Source organism: Parasteatoda tepidariorum, chromosome 6, assembly GCF_982258835.1.
Source record: "Parasteatoda tepidariorum strain Cologne lab strain chromosome 6, Ptep-v5.0, whole genome shotgun sequence".
Classification (NCBI taxonomy): Eukaryota; Metazoa; Arthropoda; class Arachnida; order Araneae; family Theridiidae; genus Parasteatoda; species Parasteatoda tepidariorum.
This window is the reverse complement of record NC_141760.1, coordinates 28,697,093-28,709,344: the sequence shown is the minus strand read 5'-3', so window position 1 is coordinate 28,709,344 and position 12,252 is coordinate 28,697,093. Positions and strand designations below refer to the sequence as shown.

Here is a 12,252-nt window from a genome sequence, read left to right as displayed (position 1 = left end):
AATTATTCTGGACCTAAAGTACCGTTACGGTTGCTTTAGTATTCTATGCCTTTTTCCCCCCATCTATTTACCGGTGTTATGCTAGTGTTTTATTTCTTACAGTTTATTGTAAATATATTATAAAATACTTTGTGCGAATCAAATCAGGATGATGTTTAATTATTTTAGATGTTGTTCTTATTTTAAACAGCACGAGTTAACGATTTTTTCTTTCTTTTTGAAAATCTGTAGCCTAATGAAAATTGAATTGGATGCCTGCAAGTGACGTCATCGTATGTAAATCATTAAATCTGATTGAAATAACATGGTTAGGCATAGTTACTTCACTTCTGCATGTACCTAGTTGTCTCATTTTTTTGATTTAATTAAATTTAAAGGAGAATTAAAAATTATTCTAAAAAACACTGCTATCATTGAAATAAATTTGCTTTCTGAATTAAAAAAAATAATTTAGTGTGTTTTCTAATTTAAAAGAGTTTTCAAATAAAACTTAATTTTTTTTTTAATTCATTTTCATTTATACTAATTTTTTAGTATAAAGTCACACATAATTGTGATTAATTAATATCGTTTTCGTTAAATTTGTTAAAATACACAAAAAATGTCTTTGACTTAACAACACACAATACTTACTATAGAACTTACATACACATTTCGCACTGTATAACGTACAAACTTATATTGTTAGAAATTTTAAAACGTGTTTAAACATATATCGTTTATACTAAGTACAACTTTAATACGGAGCTGAGTTGTACTACACTATAGTGCAGATTAATCGTTCTTGAATTAATTACACTTGTTTAACTTGAAGTAGATATAAGATTAAGATATCTTATTTGTAGAAAAAGACAAGTATTTTTTTTTAGATGAGTCACATATTAGTTTCTTTAATTTTTATGCAGCATTTTAGTGCTAATTCTTATAATGAAAGGGTCCTTCAATCAGGATGTTGGGCTTAAATGTCACACATTTTCGGTGAATGAAAAGGAATCGGTTGTCAGATTTTCTTTAATGTAATTGAATCGATCTTTTATGAATCATAAGGTAAAATTTAAACAACTTGATTCTTTTTAACAGATGACGCCATATAGACTCCAGAGTACTTTTGGGTTTTTCTTAATAAGTATATTCCCAAGAATGTTTATCTGTTAACTTCAGAGAATAATCATAATTGGAATTTTGAATTTCAATGGATCTTTGTGAAAAACCGATTTATGTCTTTGTCTTAAAATTCTTAAAATTATCAAGGGAATCCATTATAAGCTATGACTTTCATTTTAATTACATTATATTTTGAGCAACAACTTAAACTTTCTCAATTTCTACATTTGTGTATAGTTTCCACATTAAAGAGAGAGAGACAGTTCGTCACAAATTTTACTGGGGAAATTTTAATCAAATTCCTTCAAAAATTCTTTGATTTTTTTCGTCGATATCTGATTTTCATGTTTTATGGAAATTGTTTTTCAGATTCAAGGTTCTGTAATAATTTTCCCGACAGATGGTAGAGTGTTTCTTTTTTTTTTAGTTTCAATCTTAACAGCTTTCAATTTCCGCAAGATGCTTTCTACTTCAATTAAACGGATTTCACTATCTCGATTTGGTTAGAAACTTTTTCCTCCTCTTTTTAAAAAAAAATTTAATTTTACGTCAAAGTTGGTTTATAATGGCATTAAATTTATATATCTTCAGCATAATATCATGCACAGCGAAACCGTTCTTTACTTTTGTACCATTGAACTTTTACATTTAATTCAATTCAATGATAGGTCTTGATGTCTATCTTCGAATTTGCCATACTGATAATTATTTTACTTATTATTTGCTTATTACTACTCATTATTTTACTTATTATTTGCTTATTACTACTTATTATTTTACTTATTATTTGCTTATTACTACTTATTATTTTACTTATCATATCTTTAAAGTATTTTTTATACATTCTTCTTTATATTTCTCAGTTAAATTTGTTAATTTACAATTTTCAATTATTTTGTTAAATTTTACTGCGCATTTATATTCGCGTATCTCGTAATTCGAACTAACAAAAGAAATGAACTGAGTGAAAATTTCGAACTTGGAGGCTACCTGACCTTTCCGAAAATAACACAAGATTCGAACGCACGTTTCAACTTTCGTTTTTCACAATCACCGACCGGCCCATCACGTAATATCTTTTCAAAACGGACTTTCGGTATAAGACGTTTTAAGGCAGGTGGTAAGGATTTTAGATGGAGCTATAATTATATCTAAAAAGCTGGGACGCACCAAACAATGAAAAATCCAATGCAGCGGAAGTTCTTGGAATCTTCTGTTTTCAGTTATGCATGAAGACGTGTTTTGAAAATCCTTTTACGGTATTGTCGATGTTTATGTGCGTGTGGTTTTTTGTGCTTTTGAGAGCAAGAATGTGTTTATTCTTACGATTGAAGGTTCATTAGAGGCGTGATGAATCGAATTTGGGCAAATAACTTTGTGATGAATATCTGGAAATATTGCCATAGGCCACAATAGAAGTTGATTTTGGAAGAAATCAACGAATATTGAGGCTCTGTGTTATTGGTATGGGAGAAAATGCTGTCTTTTAACTTGTGTGGATTTTAATTCACTTGTAATCTTACACTAGGATTTATTTAAAGGTAAGACTCATTAACGAAGTTTTATAATTAATTAGTGTGCGATTGTTGTAAAATTTTTAAAGCATCCTTGCTTGTCAATTCTTTTTTTTTTTTTTTTGTAAACATAAATTGAAGGCCGTAGGTATAATGTCATCTCTGAAGGGATTACTTTAACCACATTAAATAGCAAAAAAATTTGATACTGTAAACTTTGATGAAGATATTATAAAATCAAGGTGATAATGAAGCATTTTACTATTGCAAAGCACAGTGTCTTAATAACTTAACTAATTATTGTGGACAAGGAAGATGTTTTTTTTTTCTTTAATTAAATAAATAAATTTAGTTGTGGGTTGTGAAAACAATTTTCCCCTTAAATATAAAATGGGGAAGATATGGTAATTAAATACTTATTTCCTTATTCAGTAGTTTATGGTTTGAAAATTTATTGTAAATTATAATATTACGCTTAATATTGCATGAAGGAATAATACGAAATAATACAGATTTTAAAAAGAAACTGCATTAGATAATTTATTTGCACAGTAATATTTCTTTCTAGTACTGCTCATGCATGTAAACGTTTCGTTTAAAAAGTAACATGCAAAAATGAAAACGCTTAAGAGCTAAAGTTTCGAGTAAGAAGTACAGATTTTGTTCAGTAACAAATAATAAGTAGTATTAAAAAAATCATTTTTAAGTGCTTTCATTAAAGAACATTAAAAATTAAAACTAAAATAAAAAATTAAAACTAAAAACCTGAAATTTGTTTTAGATATTATTAAAGAGTGTTATTTTTTTTTTTTTGAAAAGTAATTGCATTTTAAACGCTGTGCTATTTAGGTTGCCAAGCGAGCGTATGAGTTTGTGACACGAGAAAAACAGGAGTACTAGATGGCAGAGTAGAATTATAATCGATGTATATAAATGTTTAATCATTAAATAGCCATGTAAAATTTTTATGCTTTCGATGTTAACATTAGTGCTGGTATTTGCTCTAGTAGTTCAGTGGCTTCTAAAATCAATAAATGTAAAAATTTAATGAGAATTATTCCTAAAAATAGTTTGGCTTAATTTTCAAAAAAAGTAATAGATTCTTTCAAAATTATTGTTGTAAGTAATTTTTTCTTAAACAGTAACGAAAATGCATGTAAAAATAGTAAATTTTAAAAATAGTAAAATGTTAGTTGCCATGTATATACCCATAGACAATATTTATCGGATATATTATTTGACTATGTCTAAAATTATTTCATTAATAATTTATTAATAATTAAAATGACTATGTCTAAAAATATTATTCGACTATATCCAAAAGTTCATGAATAGCATAAAAATTTTATCCATTTTTTAAAAGTATTTTATGAGTCTTAATTTTTTGTTATTTCGCAAAATAAATAAATGGAAAAATAATAAATAAATGAACAAATGAAAAATGATAAATGAATAAAGAATAAAAATAAACCAAGAATTAATAAAACCCAATTCATTATATACTAAAAACATTCTCTTCATGAGTTTTAATATTTGTAAGAATAAATGTTCCGTGAGAACAAAGTGCTGATATTCTTGAAGCTTTTATCTCTGACTCGTCAGTAAATAGACCCGTCACATTTTCATTTCCTGTCAAAAGACAGAAATAGAAATGATTATAATCTAAAAATAATCTAAATCGATTTTGACAGTAAATGTGTTGGGAAACAGTTTTCATTCCAATTTAATTGACAAACCTGGCATTACGAGTAGCCGATGTTAATTATTTTGTTGAAAGATGATTACAAAACAACATGTACAAATGAAACCTCTCTATTGCTTTCCGCCATTGTTGGTGTAATATGTTCCATCATACAAACCTAAATCACGAAAAAAGTTGTAATTCAAATGTGTCCCATTTCTTTTCTTTATGATATTCTGGTGGGAACAATCAGATACGCTATCTAAATCCGTTGGTGTGAATCAGAAACGGACAACATAATATCAGATGCGTGTTATGAATGAAAAAAAGGTACGGAAATCATTGAATATTTACTTTTTACGCCAACTTTTTACTGTTGATGATTTGTTAAAGCGTGTGATAACTTCGAAAAGCTTTGGTGAGCAAAGGTTTTAAAGATCATTTGGCGACAATGAGGAAGTGTTAATGGAAGTTGAATGAACGTTTTGTTACTATAACCGTCGATTTTCGATTACTGCTATTCTTGGGATCATTGAAAAAAGCAGATCTTTTGGCGAAATCTTTTGAGAGAATTTTTTTGTTCTCTTCTAATCTAAACCGAGTACCCGTAGACAAAAATTACTTAAGCAAAGAAAGCCTTTTAAAGCATTAGATTCCGTCGAGCTGTGTTCTTTAATGACAGGGTTGTAAAAGCTTTTTGCCGTCTTTAGTAACGTGACCTACCCAAGTTATTAAAATCAAAATAATATTTAAAAACTATAAGGCGAGGCCACGTGTAAGAAATAATTTTAAATATGGGCAATCTTATATTACTTTTATCAATTTTCATTGATTGTAAAAAGAAAATAGTAATTTTATGAGATTATTTTCGACAAGGTTTGTAGAACTTTTTTCAATCTACATTCAATTACAAAAAAATATATCGTGTTGTAGTTGTTTAAATGAAACTCATGAGACAATGACAGGATATGGTTTTATGATATGTGTGATAAAATTTATGATATGTGTGATGAAATTGCTTTTAAGTTTGCATGGCAGTTTTAAGTAATGCAACTAACTGTGTTTAGGATTTATTTTAATTTTCAATTATATTCAAGGACTTTTCCAAGCATGTTTACATAGACTTTTTGTGATTGATTTTGCTTCAAGATATTTTGTATTTAATAAGAAAAGACAGTTCCTCTTTTTTTTAAGAAAAAAAGAAAACTTAATTTTATCGAAACTTTCTTCGATTTTTTTTTTTTGGCGAATGACTGCATTGTAAACAATTCCGAATCAAATTATGGTAAAAAGTTCCGGCACTCGGGGTGTCTGTACTTTTATATCGGGAAATCCATTTTTACCGGAACATGTAACAAAACAAAAAATCTGATTTATTGTGATTTTTACGGAAATAATTACAGTAAAATCACCAGATCACTACTTAAATAAATATTACTGCAAAAATTACGGTAAAAGGAATTTTTAAGAATGAAATATTTTTATGAATTTTTTAGGATGCACCTTAAGTTCCGGTACAATATAATTAATTTATTCCGAAATTTATTAGTGTGGTTTTTGAAAAATGATTTTTGAAATAATTTTTTTTTTTTTGTAAATGAACTTAGAACGAGACCAAATAAAGAATTAAACATTAAAATAACTTTTTATATTGTCAGATTCATCGAGTATTCTTTTTCAGTAAAGTTTCTTCAACGTTCGTATTTTGGTGTCCTTTAAATTTTTTTTTAAAAATACAATACATTGCGGTTCTAATTTTAAAAACGAATATTAATTTCATGTATTTCAGTAAAAATTTAAACAACTGTTAACTTTTTTAGTTAATATTTCATTGTATCCATTTAATAACGGCTTCTTGAAGTAACAATTTATAACATTTGTAAAACATGGTTTTCTATTGACTTTTACAAGTATTGTCTAGTCACAGTTATTAAGAACTATTAAAATAACTGATTTGAAAATATTTTCATGATACCTACTTGCCCTTTGTTTGGAAGAAAGTTTTTTTTAGAACAGCAATGAGCGATATTCATTTTATGGAGTGAAGTTTGATTAAAAAATTTTTTCTAATCATTTTTTTAAATGTCCATTTAATTTTTTTAGTGCATTTTCAACAGCACCTTTTCATTTTTGCGGAAATATTTTGAATTGACGAACATTTAACACGTGAACTTCATGTTTACACACTTTCAATTTCTTTTAACTCAATTCCAAGTGACAGTTTTAAGCTTAAGAGCAGTAGCGAATTTTTTTCCGTCATTTTAAATCAGAACAGTATTTTTAGAAAGGGAAATTTATATCTGCAGTAAATTAAGCAATGTTTTGAAAATTCCAAATATTTTATTTTCGAACATGCAAGCGATTGTGTAAATAAATATCAATACAATGTTTAAATATTTCATTATCTTTTTTTTTTTTTTTAAGTGACTGTTTTATATATATGAACCAAAGTGTATTTAAAATAAATGGGATAAGCTTGAGTTCATAAAAAATGCTCAAATAGATTTTTTAATAGCTTAAATGTGTTAACCTCGAAATTTAAGGTGACAAAAAAAGATGAATAACTCGTTGCCAAAAAACAAGCTGCTTTGCTGTTTTTTGTACAATTTTTGATTCATAATTCTTAATAAATGGTATAAATTTTACAAGTTAGCTTTCTGATAATAAAAGGTCAATAATTATAGTGTTTTATTTAAAGACACATTTTAGACGTCCCTATAATTTAATTTGTCTTAATCAAAAATGCGCAGATTAATTTTTGATTTTCTAATTCAGTTTGAATAATAATTTTTTTGTTTTTAGCATATCAAACTGTAAAAATAATTATCGTTTCCTGAGTTTATAAAATTATTTGTTTAAGTACTTTTGTCTGTATTTGTTTAAGCAATTTATTTGAGCCTTAAAAATTTCAATAATTTACAAGTTTTTTTTTATTATTCCTACATTAAATGAAAAACTTATTTGTGCTTTCAAATTTTAATAGTTTTTTGTTTCTAAACTGAGTTATTAGTCGATATTCCATACAATGACAACTGTTGACCAAACGGAAATAGATGCAGCAACTTATGACTGCAATGCAGAGAAATATTTTAAATATTTACTCATAACTTATAAATATGGGATTAACTTTTGAAAAATTATATGCAATAACCTCTTTCGACTATCAATAATGTAAAGTTATCCATATTTAATCAATAAGACTTTGATCTAATGTCGCACCCACAATCACTTGTGATAAAATCTTCGACACTCGTGCGTCTTCCATCATTCAAAAGAAATTCAAGATACATAATTATTTTAATGTACAGCAGTATCCAAAGAAATAATTGAAACAAATATTTCTTTGAAACTTTTGCTACCAATTGACTCATTATTAATGGAAGTAAAAATTTTGTTTTTAAAAATGTAAAAAAAAAAAAAAAAATTAAAAATTAAAAAATAATAATTAAAAATTGAAAAAAAAATTAAAAAAAATTGGCTTTTTTATTAGAATGAATGGATTAGATTATGGAAATTATTATTGTGCATTAAAATAACTATGAATATATGGAGTAGACAATAGGTCATTGAGTATCGGAGTACCGTACTAAAGAGCGTTGGTTTGGGTTTAGATTTCAATATTGGAATGAGCGCTTCAGATTTTAAGTTGTAATGGGAGTTAAAATAATATTTTATCTATATAATAGCAAAAATAACATTCTTTATAGGTTGTTATAATGGAAAGGTTGCTATAGTGGTGGATTTTACTAAATAGCTTTCGTTGTTTTTTTGAGCTAGGACGTTAATTTGGAATGATCGGATAGATCAGACGTTGTAACGGGCTTTAAAATAACATTGAATTTCTGGAATAGCAGCGGAAAAATTAGCGGACATTATAATCGAACTGTCGCTGTAATAGAGAATCATACGAAAATGGTAGTTTGTTTGAGTTTTCTAATTTTAATAATTTACTAATTTTTTTTCTTCCTGGCTTTATAATAGCTGCTTCTTGTCAGTGGCAGATAAAGCAGCTCTTGACCTGGGTTGACACTTCCCTTTTCGCGTGAATTTAACAGAGGGTGACGCCTGCAGGGTTCACGCTCTAATTCACGAAAAACTCACGTCACGAAATTTTGCTATGCAATAACTCTTTCTCTCTTCCTTATGCTTAAAAAATTATGATTTTTTTGACAATTATGAATTAAAATAATTGATTTAAATGCTATAGTTGTTTTACCTTATAATTGGAAAGTACCTTTGTTTAAGGACTCTTAAGCTTGTAGTTTCATCCTTGCAATAAATTATCACTTGATTTTATTGTCTCTGGAATTGAAAAACATAGAATATATAGATAGTATGTAACAAATAATACATATAAATAATATACTATAAATAATATATTAAAAATAATATATATAATGTGCACTCATGTCCATAAATTAAGGCTAATGTCAGCTCCGGCAAGTAAAGGTTCAGAAAAAGAAAAACGTGACTTATTCATGAAGTTCATTTATTAAGCATAAAATAATGATTAAAAAGGTGGCATATGAAAGGTATCATTCATAAAAATTACGATTTTTTCTCCCTGGAGCAATCATAAAAAATAGCACTTTCACAAAATGGTTGGTATATTTATTAATACATTGTAAGTCTCCAATACGATGAAATGCAGTCCGTGCAAGGCCTAGGTATTCTGAATATCAAATTATCGAGCTCATCTTGCGGAAGATTACTCCACTCAACAAATAATGCCCTCCGAAGTTCCAGTACACACGTAAGATGTGGACGATGGGCTGCCAAGCACTCTCGGTCAAGTATGTCCTACTCATGCTCTATCGGATTCAAGTCAAGTGAGAATGCTGGCCATTTCATACGGATGATATCCTTAGATTGAAGATATTTGTTTTCTATGTTTTCTCGGTGAGGACCGGCATTGTCATCCACAAACACTAATTCTGTGCCCATGAAAGACCTAATGTACATGTTCCAGAATAATGTCCCGATAAATTTGGTCTGTCATGGTTCTGATTTGAACATGCAGATCTGTTCTGGAGCCCAGTGTAATTCAACCCCAATCGATCAATCTTGCACCACCGCAACAGTTTCGTTCAATAAAGCTGTCTTGGTGCTAACGAGAACCTGGCCTTCTCCATACGAAGGACGTGAATCAGATAGTAAGTTAAACCTGGACTCGCTGGAAAACATCGCACAAATCCACTGTAACGATGTCCACATTGTATATAATCTCTGTTCCAGGTCAATCGCTGGTGACAGTGAGTTGCCGTGAGTGGAACACTCTCTGACAGGCACATCGATCAATATTTCCCAAAAGTCTGTACGCAGTTTGTACTGAAACTGTAGTATCCGTGTCTATACAGATAACTGTCGAGACGGGTTGGATGCTGTGCTCTGTTTGCTTGTAGTTACTGCCTAATACCGGTCTTCATTGGACTTAGAAACTCGGATGCGACCTGTACTGTAAAGTATCGCCATTTCTATCGTCTTGGACTCGTTGCTAAGTCTAGAGATGACTTGCTGGAAAAATCAAACTTCCTCGGATTCTTCCATTTGAGTATGCCCACATTCCAGACGACTGATGGTTCTACCTTGTAAAAAATATCACCAGCATGAGTTCTCTGTGTCATAACTATTCGACTAAGGCACTGAGTGGCTAACAGAACACTTGCGAGCAATTTTATTTCTTTGCAACCTTTTTCTACAATACCCCTATCTTACATTTTCATTATTGTGGCAATTATCGGCGTCATCTAGTGGCTTGGCTTCGTGTAGTGAATGAAAAAACATTTTAACCTTATATATTGACTTAGTTATATCATTTCAACAAAAAAATATTTCTTCACAGTTTTTATTTTAGAAAAAAATTGTATAATTCTTAGAAAATTGGTTCTATGTTCTTAGAACCTTTTATCGTGATGTTGATCCCCATGAATAAAAGAATGTCTTGTCCTAAATTCTTGGCTCGTTAAAAGCTCAAATCTATATTAGATTGTCATTTGCTTATTATTTCATCGTTTTTTTTTCTATTACACAGATAAGTACTTTTTCTACTCATTTTAAATTTTAAAAAAAATTTATTTCGAGGAAAACTGTATCTGTTTTTATCCATATCTGTCATATCGAATAATAAAATCGATCAATTTATACTAACTTGATTGAAATAAATGAAAAGTATGTAAGTTTTTCAAACTTAACAACACACTATCACAAATGATTAGTAATAAGTTAAGTATGTTAATAAAACATTCGATTTTGAGGTAAAATCTCACAGTTAGAGACAAAATATCAAATTCTGTATCTTTATGATCGTCAACATCGACTAAAAATTGTTTTTAATTAATCTAAAAAAATGCTTCCCAAGACTGGGTTATTGCAAGATTTCTTTTAAAGAAATAGAATAAAGAGTTATATTTAGAAATAGTTTATGTCGGTAGAATTTTTATTATTTTAATTTTAGGAAATAAAAAGAAATGTAAAGGTCTCTCGTGATTTTTAAGTTACATTATTAGTTATTAAAAGTATTTATTTTTTGGGTTTTAAAATAACTGAAGGAAATAAACACAAATATTCGCATAGGAAGAAAAAGCGAGAAAAGAAGACCACCTACAATGTAGTCTACTTCCTATTTCAAACGTGTTCAGCTGTAAAAAAAGAGCTAATAAACTCAAAATATATTGTTAAATGTTTAGAAAAAGCTGAATTGTTGACATTTATGGAGAAAAAAATTCGGATTTAGAATAAAGTATCCACATGGTTGTTCTAACTGAGTCTTTTGGACTTTTTTTATATTCCTTTTTTATTATTTGTGTCATTTTGAAAATCAGATTTATAGGTTTAATACATAAGTCATTTGGTAAATTCTGTCTCTTTCGACCTATTTTTTTCCAACAATTTTAAAAAATGGATATTCAAATTTGACGAAACTTACTTCGTTTTTGAAGAAACCATTTCCTGGTATATGCTCCGAATGAATAGTTTGTCAAAGTAACTATCGTCACTTTTTCGAGGAAATGAATTTCGTCCTAAGTTAAGAAATATCTCGTCATTCTATTAAAAGTTTCAAAAAAAGAAAACTATCTAACGGTCGGTAAGAACATAACGCAGAAGATAAATAAATCTATGCCCGTACCGGAATTCGAACCCGGTATCTTTCTAGTATGACGCCAACTCCTTGACTACCATACAGTCCGGTCAGTTTAAGTCGTCAGTCTAGTTCGATCGACTAGTCTTCATTCTAGTTTCATCATTATAGTTAACTATCTCCTGCAATGCATTGCAATGAGGTTCCGAGTTGAGTAAATACTTTCGTCATTTATTTGAGAGTTCGCATTTCGTCACTAAGTACGTAATTTCGTAACGAAATGATTCTCAAAATTAACGAAATACAGCTCCAGGATTGCTGAATCGTCAGAAGTGAGAGTTATCTTTCCGAGAGTGCAAATAGTTTTTATTATAGATCGTGACCTAAGCACTTTTTCTTATGCTCAAATCTCTCCATTCCTATTATCGTTAGTCTTCTATAGAATATCAAATATATTTGCTACTTCGCACAACATTCATTTGATCTCTCGCTTTTTGAAGGAGGGAGAGTTTTAGGTATCTTATTAATTTAAATATTGGAATAAATTGATTCTAGTAAGTTTGTTCCAATATCTGTGATATGCACCAGTAATATTAACTAGTAGTTCTGTTAGCGTAAATTCGAAAAAAAGTTTTTGATCTATTCTGACATTATTTCAAAGAAATTATTCTAAATTTGATTTAAATCAGTTGGATCATCATTCTGGATTCATGCTACTCATTTGCATTACTCAAGTAAACTGATTAGCTTGATTCCGATAATTTTGATAACTTATATTGTTGAACATAAATAACAGAAATGTTATTTTATTATTTGCTAATTTTAAGCAAAGCATTATCGCAACATTCCTGTTTCAACAAAACATTCCTGTTGTG

The 12,252-nt window shown here is 28.8% G+C and overlaps 1 protein-coding gene across 2 annotated transcripts in view; it reads left to right on the top strand.

Moving 5' to 3' along the window:
- The window catches only part of LOC107441233 (uncharacterized), a 138,166-nt gene that overhangs the window by 66,350 nt on the left and 59,564 nt on the right, over positions 1-12,252 (top strand). Inside the window, exon 1 of one of the 2 annotated variants that reach the window (XM_016054418.5) lies at positions 2,292-2,645. The exons of the other annotated variant lie outside the window; for it this stretch is intronic. The gene's annotated coding sequence lies outside the window, so the exon portion shown is untranslated. Of the gene's footprint in view, positions 1-2,291; positions 2,646-12,252 lie in introns of those variants that run through there. 2 annotated transcript variants of the gene reach the window in all.